This window comes from Cyanistes caeruleus, chromosome 25, assembly GCF_971803275.1.
Source record: "Cyanistes caeruleus chromosome 25, bCyaCae1.hap1.1, whole genome shotgun sequence".
In the NCBI taxonomy this organism is placed as follows: Eukaryota; Metazoa; Chordata; class Aves; order Passeriformes; family Paridae; genus Cyanistes; species Cyanistes caeruleus.
Window position 1 is genome coordinate 4269300 of NC_141725.1, and position 15107 is coordinate 4284406.

At 50.4% G+C, this 15107-nt stretch overlaps 1 protein-coding gene across 1 annotated transcript in view; it reads left to right on the top strand.

The window, feature by feature from the left end:
• Positions 1-15107, top strand: part of GNG7 (G protein subunit gamma 7) — a 45067-nt gene that overhangs the window by 13981 nt on the left and 15979 nt on the right. Inside the window, exon 3 of the mRNA XM_086862330.1 lies at positions 3790-3859. The gene's annotated coding sequence lies outside the window, so the exon portion shown is untranslated. The remainder of the gene's footprint in view (positions 1-3789; positions 3860-15107) is intronic.

Here is a 15107-nt window from a genome sequence, read left to right on the forward strand (position 1 = left end):
AGAATTCCTGAAGAAGCTGGGAAGGGTCTGGAGAATTCCTGAAGGAGCTGGGAAGGGTCTGGAGAATTCCTGGGAAGAGACTGGAGAATTCCTGAGGGAGCTGGGAATGGTCTGGAGAATTCCTGAGGGAGCTGGGAATGGTCTGGAGAATTCCTGAGGGAGCTGGGAATGGTCTGGAGAATTCCTGGGGGAGCTGGGAATGTTCTGGAGAATTCCTGAGGAAGCTGGGAAGGGTCTGGAGAATTCCTGAGGGAGCTGGGAAGGGTCTGGAGAATTCCTGAGGGAGCTGGGAATGGTCTGGAGAATTCCTGGGGGAGCTGGGAATGGTCTGGAGAATTCCTGGGGGAGCTGGGAATGTTCTGGAGAATTCCTGAGGAAGCTGGGAAGGGTCTGGAGAATTCCTGAGGGAGCTGGGAATGGTCTGGAGAATTCCTGGGGGAGCTGTGAAGGGGCTCAGCCTGGAGAAAAGCGGGATCAGGGGGGACATTCCCAATCTCCACACGTCCCTGGCAGGAGGGGACAGCCAGGGGGGTCCCAGGGGACACCAGGACAGGAGGGGACAGCCTGAGGGAGCTGCAGGTGGGAGAACAGCGGGAATTTCCTCATGGAAAAGGTGGCCAGGCCTTGGAAGGGGCTGCCCAGGGAGGTTTGGAGTCTCAGGAATCCCTGGAGGTGTCCGAGGAATCCCTGGAGGTGGCACTCGCAGCTCTGGGCTGGGGACAAAGTGGGCATTGGGCACAGAATTCCAGGGGCACAGAATTCCTGCAGCTCAGAATTCCAGGGGTACAGAATTCCACGGGCACAGAATTCCTGCAGAACAGAATTCCTGCAGCACAAAATTCCTGCAGCTCAGAATTCCTGCAGCTCAGAATTCAGGGGACACAGAATTCCAGGGGTACAGAATTCCTGCAACCCAGAATTCCAGCCCGGAATTCCAGCCCAGAATTCCAGCCCGGAATTCCAGCCCAGAATTGCAGCCCAGAATTCCAGCCCGGAATTCCAGCCCAGAATTCCAGCCCAGAATTCCAGCCCGGAATTCCAGCCCAGAATTCCAGCCCAGAATTCCAGCCCAGAATTCCAGCCCAGAATTCCAGCCCAGAATTCCAGCCCAGAATTGCAGCCCAGAATTCCAGCCCAGAATTCCAGCCCAGAATTCCAGCCCAGAATTGCAGCCCAGAATTCCAGCCCAGAATTCCAACCCAGAATTCCAGCCCAGAATTCCAGCCCAGAATTCCAGCCCAGAATTGCAGCCCAGAATTCCAGCCCAGAATTCCAACCCAGAATTCCAGCCTGGAATTCCAGCCCGGAATTGCAGCCCAGAATTCCAGCCCAGAATTCCAGCCCAGAATTCCAACCCAGAATTCCAGCCCGGAATTCCAGCCCAGAATTGCAGCCCAGAATTCCGGCCCGGAATTGCAGCCCAGAATTCCAGCCCAGAATTCCAGCCCAGAATTCCAGCCCAGAATTCCAGCCCGGAATTGCAGGCTGCCGGAAGCAGGAGCCTGTGGAATATGGAGTTCCAGAGCTTTTCCCCGGGCCAGGGCTGGCAGGAAGGAGGGGGCAGAGCCGATTCCAGCGGGCTGAGCTCAGCCTTGTTTTCCCTGCCGGATCCTGCAGGGCTGTAAACACCGGGAAAGCCAAGGATGGGATCGTGTCCCTCTGGAAAACTCCGGGATTGTTTGTTCCCTTTGGTAATTCCAAACCTGGAGCTGTCCCAGGTGTTTGTGCCTTTATCTCCAATTCCTTTTTGCTCTTCCTGACCTGCCCCAAATTCCAGCTTTTTTTATTTTTTTTCCCCTCCTCTCACCTTCCTATTTCCACAGAGAGCTGGAATGTGAAAATTGTATAAAAAAAAATCCCTGTTTAAAGGCAAAAACTGGGTTTAAAAACAAAACTCACCAACTTTAAACTGGGTTTAAAGACAAAACCCCACCAGCTTTAAACTGGGTTTAAAGACAAAACCCACCAACTTTAAACTGGGTTTAAAAGAAAAAACCCCATCAACTTTAAACTGGGTTTAAAAACAAAACTCACCAACTTTAAACTGGGTTTAAAGACAAAACTCACCAACTTTAAATTGGGTTTAAAAACAAAACCCCAGCAGCTTTAAACTGGGTTTTTTTGGGCTGTTTCCCATCCCTGAATCCACAGGAGGAGGAGGAGGAGGAGGAGGAGGAGGAGGAGGAGGAGGAGGAGGAAGAGAGGAGCCCTGACCTGACCCCCAGCCCGGAATCACTGACGTGGATTTGACAGAAAAACAAAACCAAAACAACAACAACAAAAAAAAAACCACCCCACAACCCCAACTGTTTGCGTCCAAGCAGCGAGCAGGGAAAACAACCAGCCTTGGATTTCAGCTCCCATGGATTCTTGGAATTCATCCTGGCTCGGGGTTGAGCAATGTTTTACTGGGAAAGGGCCAGGGCAGCCTCGGACGTGAAGCACGAGGGGTTCCCAACAAAGTTTTGGGAGCTCTCCCAAGTTCAGCTCGTTCCTGCAGCCTGGGAACGAGGTTTTCCTGGAAATTCAACCTGCCAGGATGTGCTGGAGCGAGGCAGGCCGAGGGTTTCTGTGCTAAAAAGTCACTGGAGTGTTTTATATTGTTTATATTATTTTATATTCCTTCCCCCCCCAAAAAAATTCATGTTTATTTAAAATAGGGGAAATTCTTCCTCCTCCTCCTCTTTGTGTTCTCCTTTGAAATGGGGGAAATTATCTTTTTTTTTCATGTTTCACCCCAAAAATGGGGGAAACACCTCTCCGAATCCTTATTTCCTCCCAAAAATGGGGGAAACACCTCTCCAAATCCTCATTTCCACCCAAAAATGGGGGAAACACCTCTCCAAATCCTCATTTCCATCCAAAAATGGGGGAAACACCTCTCCAAATCCTCATTTCCACCCAAAAATGGGGCAAACACCTCTCCAAATCCTCATTTCCTCCCAAAAATGGGGGAAAAAGCTTCTATTCTTCATGTTCTTCACTAAAATTAGGGAAATTCTCTTTTTTTTTCATGTTTCACCCCAAAAATGGGGCAAACACCTCTCCAAATCCTCATTTCCTCCCAAAAATGGGGCAAAAAATCTCCTATTCTTCATGTTCTTCTCTAAAATGGGAGAAATTCCTCCTCTTTTTCATATTTCCCCCCCAAAAATGGGGTAAACACCTCTCCAAATCCTCATTTCCACCCAAAAATTGAAGAAACAGCTCCTGTTTTTCACATTTTCCCTCCAAAATGGGGCAAACATCTCTCCCTGTCTCATTTTCCCTCCCAAAAAGGAGCCAAACTCCTTCCTGTTCTTCACATTTCACCCCAAAAACGAGGCAAAAATCTTCTTTTCTTCTCATTCCCCCCTAAAATGGGGGGAAAATGCTTCTCTTTTTCATATTCCCCCCAAAAAAACGGGAATAAAAACCTCTCCCTGTCCTGATTCCCTTCCAAAAACGGAGGAAACGGCTCCTGTTCTTCACATTTCACCCCAAAAATGGAGCAAACCCCTCTCCAGCTCCTCGTTCTCCTCAAAAAACATTACAAATTCTTCCTCTCCTTCATATTCCCCTCCAAAAATGGGATTTTTCCTCATTTCCCCCTCAAAAAAACCCCTGGATTTAGACCCAAATATTTCCCCTTTCGCTGGGATTTCTAAAATCGAAGGACGGATTGCGCGGCTTCCCCGATGTTCTGATCTCAGATTCCCGATTTCCCGCTGGATAATCGGATATCGACGTCCAGCACTTCCCAAAATTCCCAAAAAATCCAAATCCCTGAATTGGCCTTTTCCTCGGCAGGAGGAATCCAGGGAAACCGAGGAAGCGCCGGGATCGGGGACGGAGGCCGGGACTGCTCTGCAGTAGGAAGGTGAGAGGAGAGCTCGGGATTTGTGTCGTTCTTAATTAATTTCCTGTTAATTGCTTCATTTTTTTCTGGAAAAACGGTCTGGATGAGGGGTGTGGAATTGGTTTGGAATTGGTTTGGAATGGGTTTAAATTGGTTTGGAATTGGAATTGGTTTGGAATTGGAATTGGTTTGGAATTGGAATTGGTTTGGAATTGGTTTGGAATTGGAACTGGTTTGGAATTGGTTTGGAATGGGTTTGGGATGAGTTTGGAATGAGTTTGGAATTGGTTTGGAATTGGTTTGGAATTGGAATTGGTTTGGAACTGGTTTGGAATTGGAATTGGTTTAAACTGGTTTGGAATTGGAATTGGTTTGGAATTGGAATTGGTTTGGAATTGCTTTGGAATTGCTTTGGAATAGGTTTGGAATGGGTTTAAATTGGTTTGGAATTGGTTTGGAATGAGTTTGGAATGGGTTTGGAATGGGTTTGGAATTGGTTTGGAATTGGAATTGGTTTGGAACTGGTTTGGAATGGGTTTAAATTGGTTTGGAATGAGTTTGGAATGGGTTTGGAATTGCTTTGGAATTGCTTTGGAATTGGTTTGGAATAGGTTTGGAATGGGTTTGGAATTGGAATGGGTTTGGAACTGGTTTGGAATTGGTTTGGAATGGGTTTAAATTGGTTTGGAATTGGAATTGGTTTGGAATTGGTTTGGAATTGGTTTGGGATGAGTTTGGAATGAGTTTGGAATTGGTTTGGAATGAGTTTGGAATTGGAATTGGTTTGGAATAGGTTTGGAATGGGTTTGGAATTGGAATGGGTTTGGAATTGGTTTGGAATGGATTTGGATTGGGTTTGGAATTGGAATGCGTTTGGAATGGGTTCGGAATTGATTTGGAATAGGTTTGGAATGGTTTGGAATGGGTTTGGAATGGGTTTGGATCCGGAGGTGCTGACTGTGGGTGCTGCTCGTTACGTGTGGGGCTGTTTGGGGTTATTTTGTGTTGTTTTTGGAGTTGTTTGGGGTTATTTGGAGTTGTTTTTGGGGTGGTGTTTTGTTTTTGGGGTTGTTTGGAGTTGTCAGGGGTTGTTTTTGGGGTTGTTTTTGGGGTTGTGTTTGGGGTTGTTTTTGGGGACGTGTTTGGGGTTGTGTTTGGGGTTGTTTTTGGGGTTGTGTTTGGGGTTGTTTTTGGGGTTGTTTTTGGGGTTGTGTTTGGGGTTGTGTTTGGGGTTTTTGGGGTTGTGTTTGGGGTTTTTGGGGTTGTGTTTGGGGTTGTTTTTGGGGTTGTTTTTGGGGTTGTTTTTGGGGTTGTGTTTGGGGTTTTTGGGGTTGTGTTTGGGATTGTTTTTGGGGTGATGTTTGGGGTTGTCAGGGGTGGCTCCAGAGCCGGGCTCTGGGAATTTTGTGGCCGATTTTGTGCATTTCGGGTGGAAAACCATTGCAAATCCCATTTATTTCTTGGAGAAATCCCGCATTTCCCTGGCTGCAGCTGCCGCTGCGGGCGGCAGAGGGCGCGCTCGGACCGCGGGGGGGCGGCGCTCATTAATTTCTATGCAGATTCCCTAATTAAAGCACCCTAATTAAAACTGGAGCCAGCAACGGATCCCCGCGAGGCTCTGCGGGGCCACCGGGAGCGCTGGGACTTTCCTGGGATGAGGATGAGGATGAGGATGAGGATGAGGATGAGGATGAGGATGAGGATGGAGCAAACACCTCTCCAACTCCTCATTCCTTCCCAAAAACTGAGGAAACAGCTCCTGTTTTTCACGTTTTCCCCCCAAAATGGGGCAAACATCTCTCCCTGTCTCATTTTCCCCCTAAAAAGGGCCAAACTCCTTCCTGTTCTGCACATTTCACCCCAAAAACGAGGCAAAAATCTTCTCTGGGGAGGAGGAGGAGGATGGGGATGGGGATGAGGAGGATGAAGATGAGAAGGAGGATGAAGATGAGGATGGCAATGAGTGTGAGGACGAGGATGACAATGAAAATGAAGATGAGGATGGTGATGAGGATGATTAGAAGAGGGATGAGGATGAGGATGAGGATGAAGATGAGGATAAGGAGGATGAGGATGGGGATGAAGAAGACGAGGATGGCGATGAATGTGAGGACGAGGATGACAATGAAAATGAAGATGAGGATGGGGATGAAGATGAGGGTGAAGATGAGGATGGTGATGAGGATGATTAGAAGGGGGATGAGGATGAGGAGGATGAGGATGGGGATGAGGATGAGGATGAGGATGAGGATGAGGATGAGGATGAGGATGAGGAGGATGAGGATGAGGATGGGGATGAAGAAGACGAGGATGGCAATGAGTGTGAGGACAAGGATGACAATGAAAATGAAGATGAGGATGGTGATGAGGATGATGAGAAGGAGGATGAGGATGACAATGAAGATGAGGATGAGGAGGATGGGGATGCGGATGAAGATGGGGATGAAGATGAGGATGGTGATGAGGATGATTAGAAGGGGGATGAGGATGAAGAGGATGAGGATGGGGATGGGGATGAAGAAGACGAGGATGGCAATGAGTGTGAGGATGAGGATGACAATGAAAATGACGATGAGCATGATGAGAAGGGGTACGAGGATGACGACGAAGATGAAGATGAGGGCAAATTTCCCCGCGCTCTTCACCCCGAGCCGAGCTCTGACACCCCAAACCCAAACCCAAACCCAACCTCCAGAAAAAAACCAACCTCCCCAAAACAGAGAATCCCCACCCGGCTACGGCAGCAGAGGGCAGCAGCAGACAGACAGACAGGCAGACAGACAGACAGACAGACAGACAGGCGGACAGGCAGACAGACAGGCAGACAGGCAGACAGGCGGACAGACAGGCGGACAGACAGGCGGACAGACGGATTCCTGCACCCTGAGCTAAGCACACACCCACCCTCATTACTCCGAAATTCCCTCCCCCGTCGCCCTGATCCCGGAGCCGCCGCAGACCCCAAAATCCTGCCGGGGTTTTTTTTTTTTGGGGTGGGGGGAGCCCTTCCAGCTGGACCTGGGGGATTCTGGAATTCCTGGGGTTTTTTCTCACCCCTCCCCCGAGTTTGGGCCTCAACAGCTGCCCAGATGTGCGGGGAGGAGAAATTTAAAAGAAATTTAGGCTCCTGTGCATTTTGGGAAGAGGGAAAATCGAGCAGATAAAAGGAATTTTAGGCTCCTGTGCATTTTAAGAAGAGAAAAAATTGGGCAGAAAGAAAACTTTTGGGTTCCTGTGGTTGTTGGGAAGAGGGAAAATCGAGCAGATAAAAAAACTTTCAGGTTCTTGTGTGTTTTGGGAGGAAAGAAAATGGAGCAGATAAAATCTTTTGGGTTTCTGTGCCTGTTGGGAGGAGAGAAAATCAATTAGAAAGAAAACTTTCAGGCTCCCGTGCCTGCTGGAAAGAGTTAAAACCGAGCAGATAAAAACTTCTGGCTTTTGAGAAGAGGGAAAACCAAGCAAATAAATTTTTTTTAGGCTATTATTCCTGCTGAAAATAGGGAAAATCAGACAAATAAAAACCATTTTGGGTTCCTGTGCCTGTAGGGAGGAGGAAAAACAGAGCAGATTGAAGCTTTTTGGCTCTGTGCCTGCTGCTGGGCGCTGCTCAATCCTCTCCACGTGGATTTTCTACGCAGGCTGCACCCAATCCCTGGCGTTTTTTTTTGCTCCCTGAGCTGCAGAAATGAGATTTCCCTGGGAATGTCGGAGGCTGCAGGCAGCCAGCCCCGCACGGAGGTGCTGCCCTGCTCGGGGCCTGCCTGACTCATTCCCTGGGGGAGGTGGGGATGGATCATCGGGGATGATCCGGAGGCTTTGGAGCCGCCCGTGGCATTTGCGCTCCGTCCTTTTTGCGCACGGAAATTCAAAGAGCCTTTCAAGCCCCGTGACCGCGGAGTTGTTTGTGCTGCTCCGGCTCTTCCAGCATCCTGAATTTCCCAGGAATTCTCCTTCCAGACTGGTTCTGGCCCTGAAATCCGGCCCTGAAATCTCTCCCTAGAGTCTGGTCCTAAAATCTGTGGCTAAAATCCCTCCTTAAAAATCTCTCCTTGAAATCCGTAAATTCTCCCCAAAAGCTGTTCCTGAAACATCTCCCATCTCCCCAGATCCTGTCCCTAAATCCCGTTCCTGAAGCCTCTCCCCAGATCCTGTCCCTGGATTCTGTCCCTAAATCCTGTCCCTGGATCCTGCCCTTAAAACCTGTCCCTAAGGGCCTCTCCCCAGATGCTGTCCCCAAATCCTGTCCCCAGATGCTGTCCCCAAATCCTGTCCCCAGATCCTGTCCCCATTTCCAAATCCCATCCCTCCTGCCTCTCCCGGATCCCGTCTCCAGATCCTGTCCTGGATCTTGTCCCCAGTTCCCATCCCCAGTTCCTGTCCCCAGATCCCATCCCTGGATCCCATCCCCAGATCCCATCCCTGTCTCCTCTCCCAGATCCCATCCCCGGATCCCATCCCCACATCCCGTCCCCAGATCCCATCCCTGTCTCCTGTCCCAGATCCCATTCCCCAGATCCCATCCCCACATCCCATCCCTGGATCCCATCCCTGTCTGATCCCATCCCTGTCTCCTCTCCCAGATCCCATCCCTGGATCCCATCCCCAGATCCCATCCCTGTCTGATCCCATCCCCGGATCCCATCCCCAGATCCCATCCCTGTCTGATCCCATCCCTGTCTGATCCCATCCCTGTCTCCTCTCCCAGATCCCGTTCCGTTCCAGCCTCCCGGAGCTCACGAGGAGCTGAGTGGCGGCTCCTGAGCCGCTCCTGTTTTTGGGAGGAAATGAGGAGAGGGAGGAATGCTTTCCCATTTTTTGGAGGGGAATGAGGAAAGGGAGAGGAGTTTTCCCAAATTTTGGGAGGGAATGAGGAGAAGGAGAGTTATTTTCCCTATTTTTGGGAGGAATGTGAAGAAGAGGAGGAGTTTCCCCATTTTTTGGAGGGGAATGAAGATCACCCAAGCTGCTTTTCCAAACCTCTGCTTCCCAAACCTGCCCTGCTGCTCCTCCTTTCCTTTGGAATTCTGCAGGGAAAGTGGAGAACACCCAAAAAAACCTGGGAATTCTGGAGATTTCTGAGGAAGCTTTTCCTTTCTCCCAGATTCCCACTCCTGGATTGATGAGCACCGAGTGTTTGCAGGATCAAATCCTGCATTTTTCCATGCCCTAAATACCACTGGGAGATGGGAATTTGGGATTTTGGGAAGCTCAGCATTCCCACAGTGCCCAAACCCCAACACAGGGAATTTTGAGGCTGTCCTGGACCCCATTAAAAACAGGGTTTGCTCAGAAATCCAGGGATTTTTAGGATTGGGTTGTCCCAGTGACCCCGTGGGGATATTTTGGAGCAGTTGAGGAGGGAAAATTTTCTGTGATTTTTTATTAAAAATTTATTTCCAGGAAAATCTTTATCCTCAGAGCCCAAACACGCGGAACAAGCCAGAATTCCCAAGCTTTTGCCCCTTCCCTCTTGGATGTTGCTTTCCCTTCCTGGGAGAGTTGACACCTCTTTGTTTTCCCAGGTTTTGGGGGAATTCGGGCTCCGTTTTCCCCTGGGAAAAAGCTTTGGAATGTTTTGATCCGGGTGCACATCTGGGAAAGGCATCACAGGCTGGGAACGGCTCCAGCCAGAGTTCCCAGCCCCGATTTTGGGATTTTGGGACATTCCCAGAGCAGCTGTGGCCGCCCCTGGATCCCTGGAAGCGCCGAGGCCGCGCTGGAGCAGCCCAGGATGGTGGGAATTGTCCGGGATGATCCTTAAACCCCTCCCAGATCCAAGAATTCCATGATTTCCTATAAACCAGGGGTCCCTACGGAGCTGGGAGCTGATCCCAGAGCTCCCCTTTCCAGCTCCAGATGTTTTCCAGCTGTCGGATGGGAAGAGCAGCTCTTCCCGCTGGATTTTTGGGATGAGGCTCCGGGCTGGAATGGGAACACGGAGCTGCTCCGGGATCCACATTCCCTATAAAAGGGCCCTGCTGGAATCAGGGCCCGGCTCATTCCGAGCTCATTCCTGTTCTGGAATGGGGACACGGAGCTGCTCCGGGAACCTCATTCCCTACAGAAGGGCCCGGCTCATTCCCAGCTCATTCCCGGCTCATTCCCAGCTCATTCCCGGCTCATTCCCGGCTCATTCCCAGCTCATTCCCGGCTCATTCCCAGCTCATTCCCGGCTCATTCCCAGCTCATTCCCGGCTCATTCCCAGCTCATTCCCGGTTCATTCCCGGCTCATTCCCAGCTCATTCCCGGCTCATTCCCGGCTCATTCCCGGCTCATTCCCGGCTCATTCCCAGCTCATTCCCGGCTCATTCCCGGCTCATTCCCGGCTCATTCCCGGTTCATTCCCGGCTCATTCCCGGTTCATTCCCGGCTCATTCCCGGCTCATTCCCGGCTCATTCCCAGCTCATTCCCATTCCCTGACCTTTGGGCACCGCTCCTCCTCCTCCTCCCATCCCCATCCCGTGACTTCCCCATCCCATCCCAGCTTTGTTTCGGGATCTCCGGGCGGTGCCAAATCCCCCCCTCCATCACCCCCGGCCCCATCCGGAGCGGGATGAGCGCATGGATCGGGATCCCGATGATTCCTCATCCACCGAACCCCGTGACCGCCGCTTGTTTTCCCGCAAAACCGCGTTTTTTTGGGAAAATGCGATGAGTGTGGGATCACGGGATGAGCGAGGGGAGGGAGCTGAAGGCTCTTTGCTCCCGGTCACGCTGCGCTGGAGCCGCTCCAAACCTGAGCTCAGGGCTGGGAATGCAGCCAGAGGGGCCGGCAGGGCTAAAAAAGGGAATTTTCCTTTGGAAAAGAATGGGATGAGGAGAGGGAGGAACGTGAGGGAGAGGCCTCGGGGTCACGGGAAAACCTCGGCGGTTAAATTTGGAAATTTATCTGCTGCAGGTTGGGGAAAAACAGGGATAGGGAAAGAGGTGGAATTCCTGGAGAGGTTTGGGAGTGAGCTCATTATTTTGTAGGATACAGGGAATGGCTTCCCACTGGGAAAGGGAACTTTTTCCCACTGGAAAAGGGGAGTTTTGAGGGGGATTTGGGAAGGGATTCCTGCCTGTGAGGGTGGGGAGGGGATGGGACGGAATTCCCGGAGAAGCTGCGGGAATCAGCGGGGTCAGCGGTGCCAAAATCCCATGGGATAACCCCGGGATCACATTTAGGGTCAGACAGGATCACATTTAGGGTGGGGTTTGGGATGCAGAAATCCCATGGGATAACTCTGGGATCACATTTAGGGTCAGAGGGGTTTGGGATGCACCAATCCCATGGGATAACCCAGGATCACATTTAGGGTCAGAGGGGTTTGGGATGCACCAATCCCATGGGATAACTCTGGGATCACATTTAGGGTCAGAGGGGTTTGGGATGCACCAATCCCATGGGATAACTCTGGGGTCACATTTAGGGTCAGAGGGGTTTGGGATGCACCAATCCCATGGGATAACTCTGGGGTCACATTTAGGGTCAGAGGGGTTTGGGATGCAGAAATCCCATGGGATAACTCTGGGATCACATTTAGGGTCAGAGGGGTTTGGGATGCAGAAATCCCGTGGGATAACTCTGGGATCACATTTAGGGTCAGTGGGGTTTGGGATGGGGGCTTTTCCTGGTGAAAAATGGGATTCAAAGCACAGGGAAAAACTCTGCAAATCTCCCCCAGGGACCTGGAAAAGCGAATTCCAATTTTTTGGGGGGATTTTGGGATTTGGGAGCTGGAAGATGTTCTGCCCTTGCAGGTTCTTTGTTTTTTAAATTAGATTTTTTTTTATTGGGAGAGCCAAAAATAAAGTCTGGAATGTGCTCCATGGGCACGGAGCTGGAATTGCCCTGGCAGAGCTGCCAGGAATCCCCACCCAGCTGTTCCCAGGAAATCAGGGAGCAGGGAATTCCAGCCGGGAATTCCGGCAGCGACGGAAAATGGGAGGAGTTCCTGAGGGAACTTCGGGTTTCCCTGGAAAAAAATGGGAGGAATTCCTTAGGGAACTTCAGGTTTTCCTGGGAAAATGGGAGGAATTCCTTAGGGGACTTCAGGTTTTCCTGGGGAAAAAAAAGGGAATTTCTTGAGAATGCTTCAAGCTGCTTTGGATCAAGGGATGAATTCCTGGGGACTTTAGGTTTTCCTGGAAAAAAAAGGGGGAATTCCTTAGGGAACTTTAGGTTTTCCTGGAAAAAAGGGAGGAATTTCTTGGGAATTTCTTCAGACTTCAGTGGATCGAGGGGTGAATTCCTGAGAGCTTCAGGCATCCCTGGAAAAAATGGGAGGAATTCCTTAGGGGACTTTAGGCTTCCCTGGAAAAAAAAAAAGGGGCAGGAATTTCTTGGGAGCTTCAGGTTTCCCTGAAAAAAAGGAGGAATTCCTTAGGGGATTTTAGGTTTTCCTGGAAAAAAAGGGGGAATTCCTTAGGGGATTTTAGGTTTTCCTGGAAAAAAAGGAGGAATTCCTTAGGGGATTTTAGGTTTTCCTGGAAAAAAAGGAGGAATTTCTTGGGAATTTCTTCAGACTGCTCTGGATCAAAGGATGAATTCCTGAGGGCTTCAGGTTTCCCTGGAAAAAAAAGGGGAATTCCTTAAGGTGCTTTAGGTTTTCCTGGAAAAAAGGGGGGATTTCTTGGGAATTTCTTCAGACTGCAGTGGATCGAGGGGTGAATTCCTGAGGGCTTCAGGCATCCCTGGAAAAAAAGAGGGAATTTCTTGGGAGCTTCAGGTTTCCCTGAAAAAAAGGAGGAATTCCTTAGGGGATTTTAGGTTTTCCTGGAAAAAAAGGGAGGAATTTCTTGGGAATTTCTTCAGACTGCTCTGGATCAAAGGATGAATTCCTGGGGACTTCAGGTTTCCCTGGAAAAAAGGGGTGTGGATTCGGGAATTTTATGTTTTCCTGGAAAAAAATGAGGGAATTTCTTGGGAGTGTTTCAGACTGCTTTGGATCAAGGGAGGTTTTAGAGCTTTTAGGGAGTTTTTAGGGAGTTTTTAGGGAGTTTTTAGGGAGTTTTTGGGAGTTTTCCCTACGATTTCCTCTGCTCCCACGCCACCAAAATCCGGAGATCTGAAAGGAGGGAAGGGGGAAAAAAAAGAAAATCCCAAAAAAACCAAAAGCAGGGAATAAAAACTTGCTGCAGTCAGGGAAAAATCCAATCAATGGCTCATTGAGGCTGCTCAGGAAGCGCCTTTGTTCCCTCCCGGCCAAGGAGCCTCGCTCTGATCCCAAAATCCCTGAATTCATCCCCAAAAACAGGAGCTGGCTCTGGGATGGGGATCCCGGCTGGATCTGATCCCAAAATCCCTGAGTTCATCCCAAAAACTGGAGCTCACTCCGGGATGGGGATCCCGGCTGGATCTGATCCCAAAATCCCTGAGTTCATCCCCAAAACGGGAGCTCACTCTGGGATGGGGATCCCGGCTCGATCTGATCCCAAAATCCCTGAGTTCATCCCCAAAATGGGAGCTCACTCTGGGATGGGGATCCCGGCTGGATCTGATCCCAAAATCCCTGAGTTCATCCCCAAAATGGGAGCTCACTCTGGGATGGGGATCCCGGCTGGATCTGATCCCAAAATCCCTGAGTTCATCCCAAAAACGGGAGCTGGCTCTGGGATGGGGATCCGGGCTCCCCCGGCTCGCTTCCCCCGCTTCTCCTGGATCCCGGCCGTGCTCCATTCCCGAATTCCTGAATCCCGGCGGGTTTGGAGACCCTGGGGCTGCTCCATCCTTGAATTCCCGAATTCCAAGGGGATTGGAGATCCTCCATCCCTGAATTCCCAAATCCTGATGGGATTGGAGATCCTCCAGCCCTGAATTCCCAAATCCCGAGAGGATTTGAGACCCTGGGGCTGCTCCATTCCCGAATCCCCAAATCCCGGTGGGATTGGGGACCCTGGGGTTTCTCCATCCTTGAATTCCTGAATTCTGATGGGATTGGGGACCCTCCATCCCTGAATTCCAAGGGGATTTGAGACCCTGGGGTTTCTCCATCCCTGAATTCCCAAATCCTGGCGGGATTGGAGATCCTCCAGCCCTGAATTCCCAAATCCTGATGGGATTGGAGATCCTCCAGCTGCTCCATCCCTGAATCCCGGTGTGTTTGGAGTCCCTGGGACCGCTCCATTCCCAAATTCCCAAATCCTGATGGGATTTGAGACCCTGGGGCCGCTCCATTCCGGAATTCCCAAATCCTGGGTGGATTGGGGACCCTGGGACTGCTCCATTCCCAAATTCCCAAATCCTGATGGGATTTGAGTCCCTGGGGTTTCTCCATTCCCAAATTCCCAAATCCTGATGGGATTTGAGTCCCTGGGGTTTCTCCATTCCCAAATTCCCAAATCCTGATGGGATTTGAGACCCTGGGGTTTCTCCATTCCCAAATTCCCAAATCCTGGGGGGATTGGGGACCCTGGGGTTTCTCCATTCCCGAATTCCCAAATCCTGATGGGATTTGAGACCCTGGGGCCGCTCCATTCCGGAATTCCCAAATCCTGATGGGATTTGAGACCCTGGGGCCACTCCATTCCCGAATTCCCAAATCCCGGCGGGTTTGGGGTTTTTTTTGCAGCTCCCTGAAACGGGTGCGAGGCTGCTCTTTAATTAATTAATTAAAACCATTTGATTATTGATTAATTTGATTTGATTAAGGCCGAGTTCCAGGAGTTCATCCCTGAATCCCAAATCCCATCACATCCATCGGCCCCGATCCCAAATTTTTTTGGGGTGGGGAGAGGGGGAAGGAAGAGAAAAGCAGCGAAACCACGGTCCTGGAAGGGTAAATTTAGCCCCGTGGGGATAATTGAGGTCCTGGAAGGGTAAATTTGGTCTTGTGAGGGTAATTGGGGTCCTGGAAGGGTAAATTTAGCCTTGTGGGGATAACTGGGGTCCTGGAAGAGAAAGAGGATCCTCAGGGAATTAATGGGGTCCTGGAAGGGTACCTGTGGCCCTGGGAAGGGTAAAGAGGGTCCTGGAAGGGTAAAGAGGGTTCTCAAGGAATATATGCGGCCCTGGAAAAGGTAAATGAGGTGTAAATTGCATCCTGGAAGGGTAAAGAGGGATTTTTCAGAGAATAAATGGGGTCCTGGAAGGGTAAATGGGGCCCTGAGGGGTAAATTAAGTCCTGGAAGGGAAGAGAGGGTTCTGAGGGGTAAATGGGGTCCTGGATGGGTAGAGAGGGTCCTGGAAGGGTAGAGAGGGTCCTGAGGGGTAAAAGGGGTCCTGGAAGGGTAGAGAGGGTCCTGAGGGGTAAAAGGGGTCCTGGAAGGGTAGAGAGGGTCCTGAG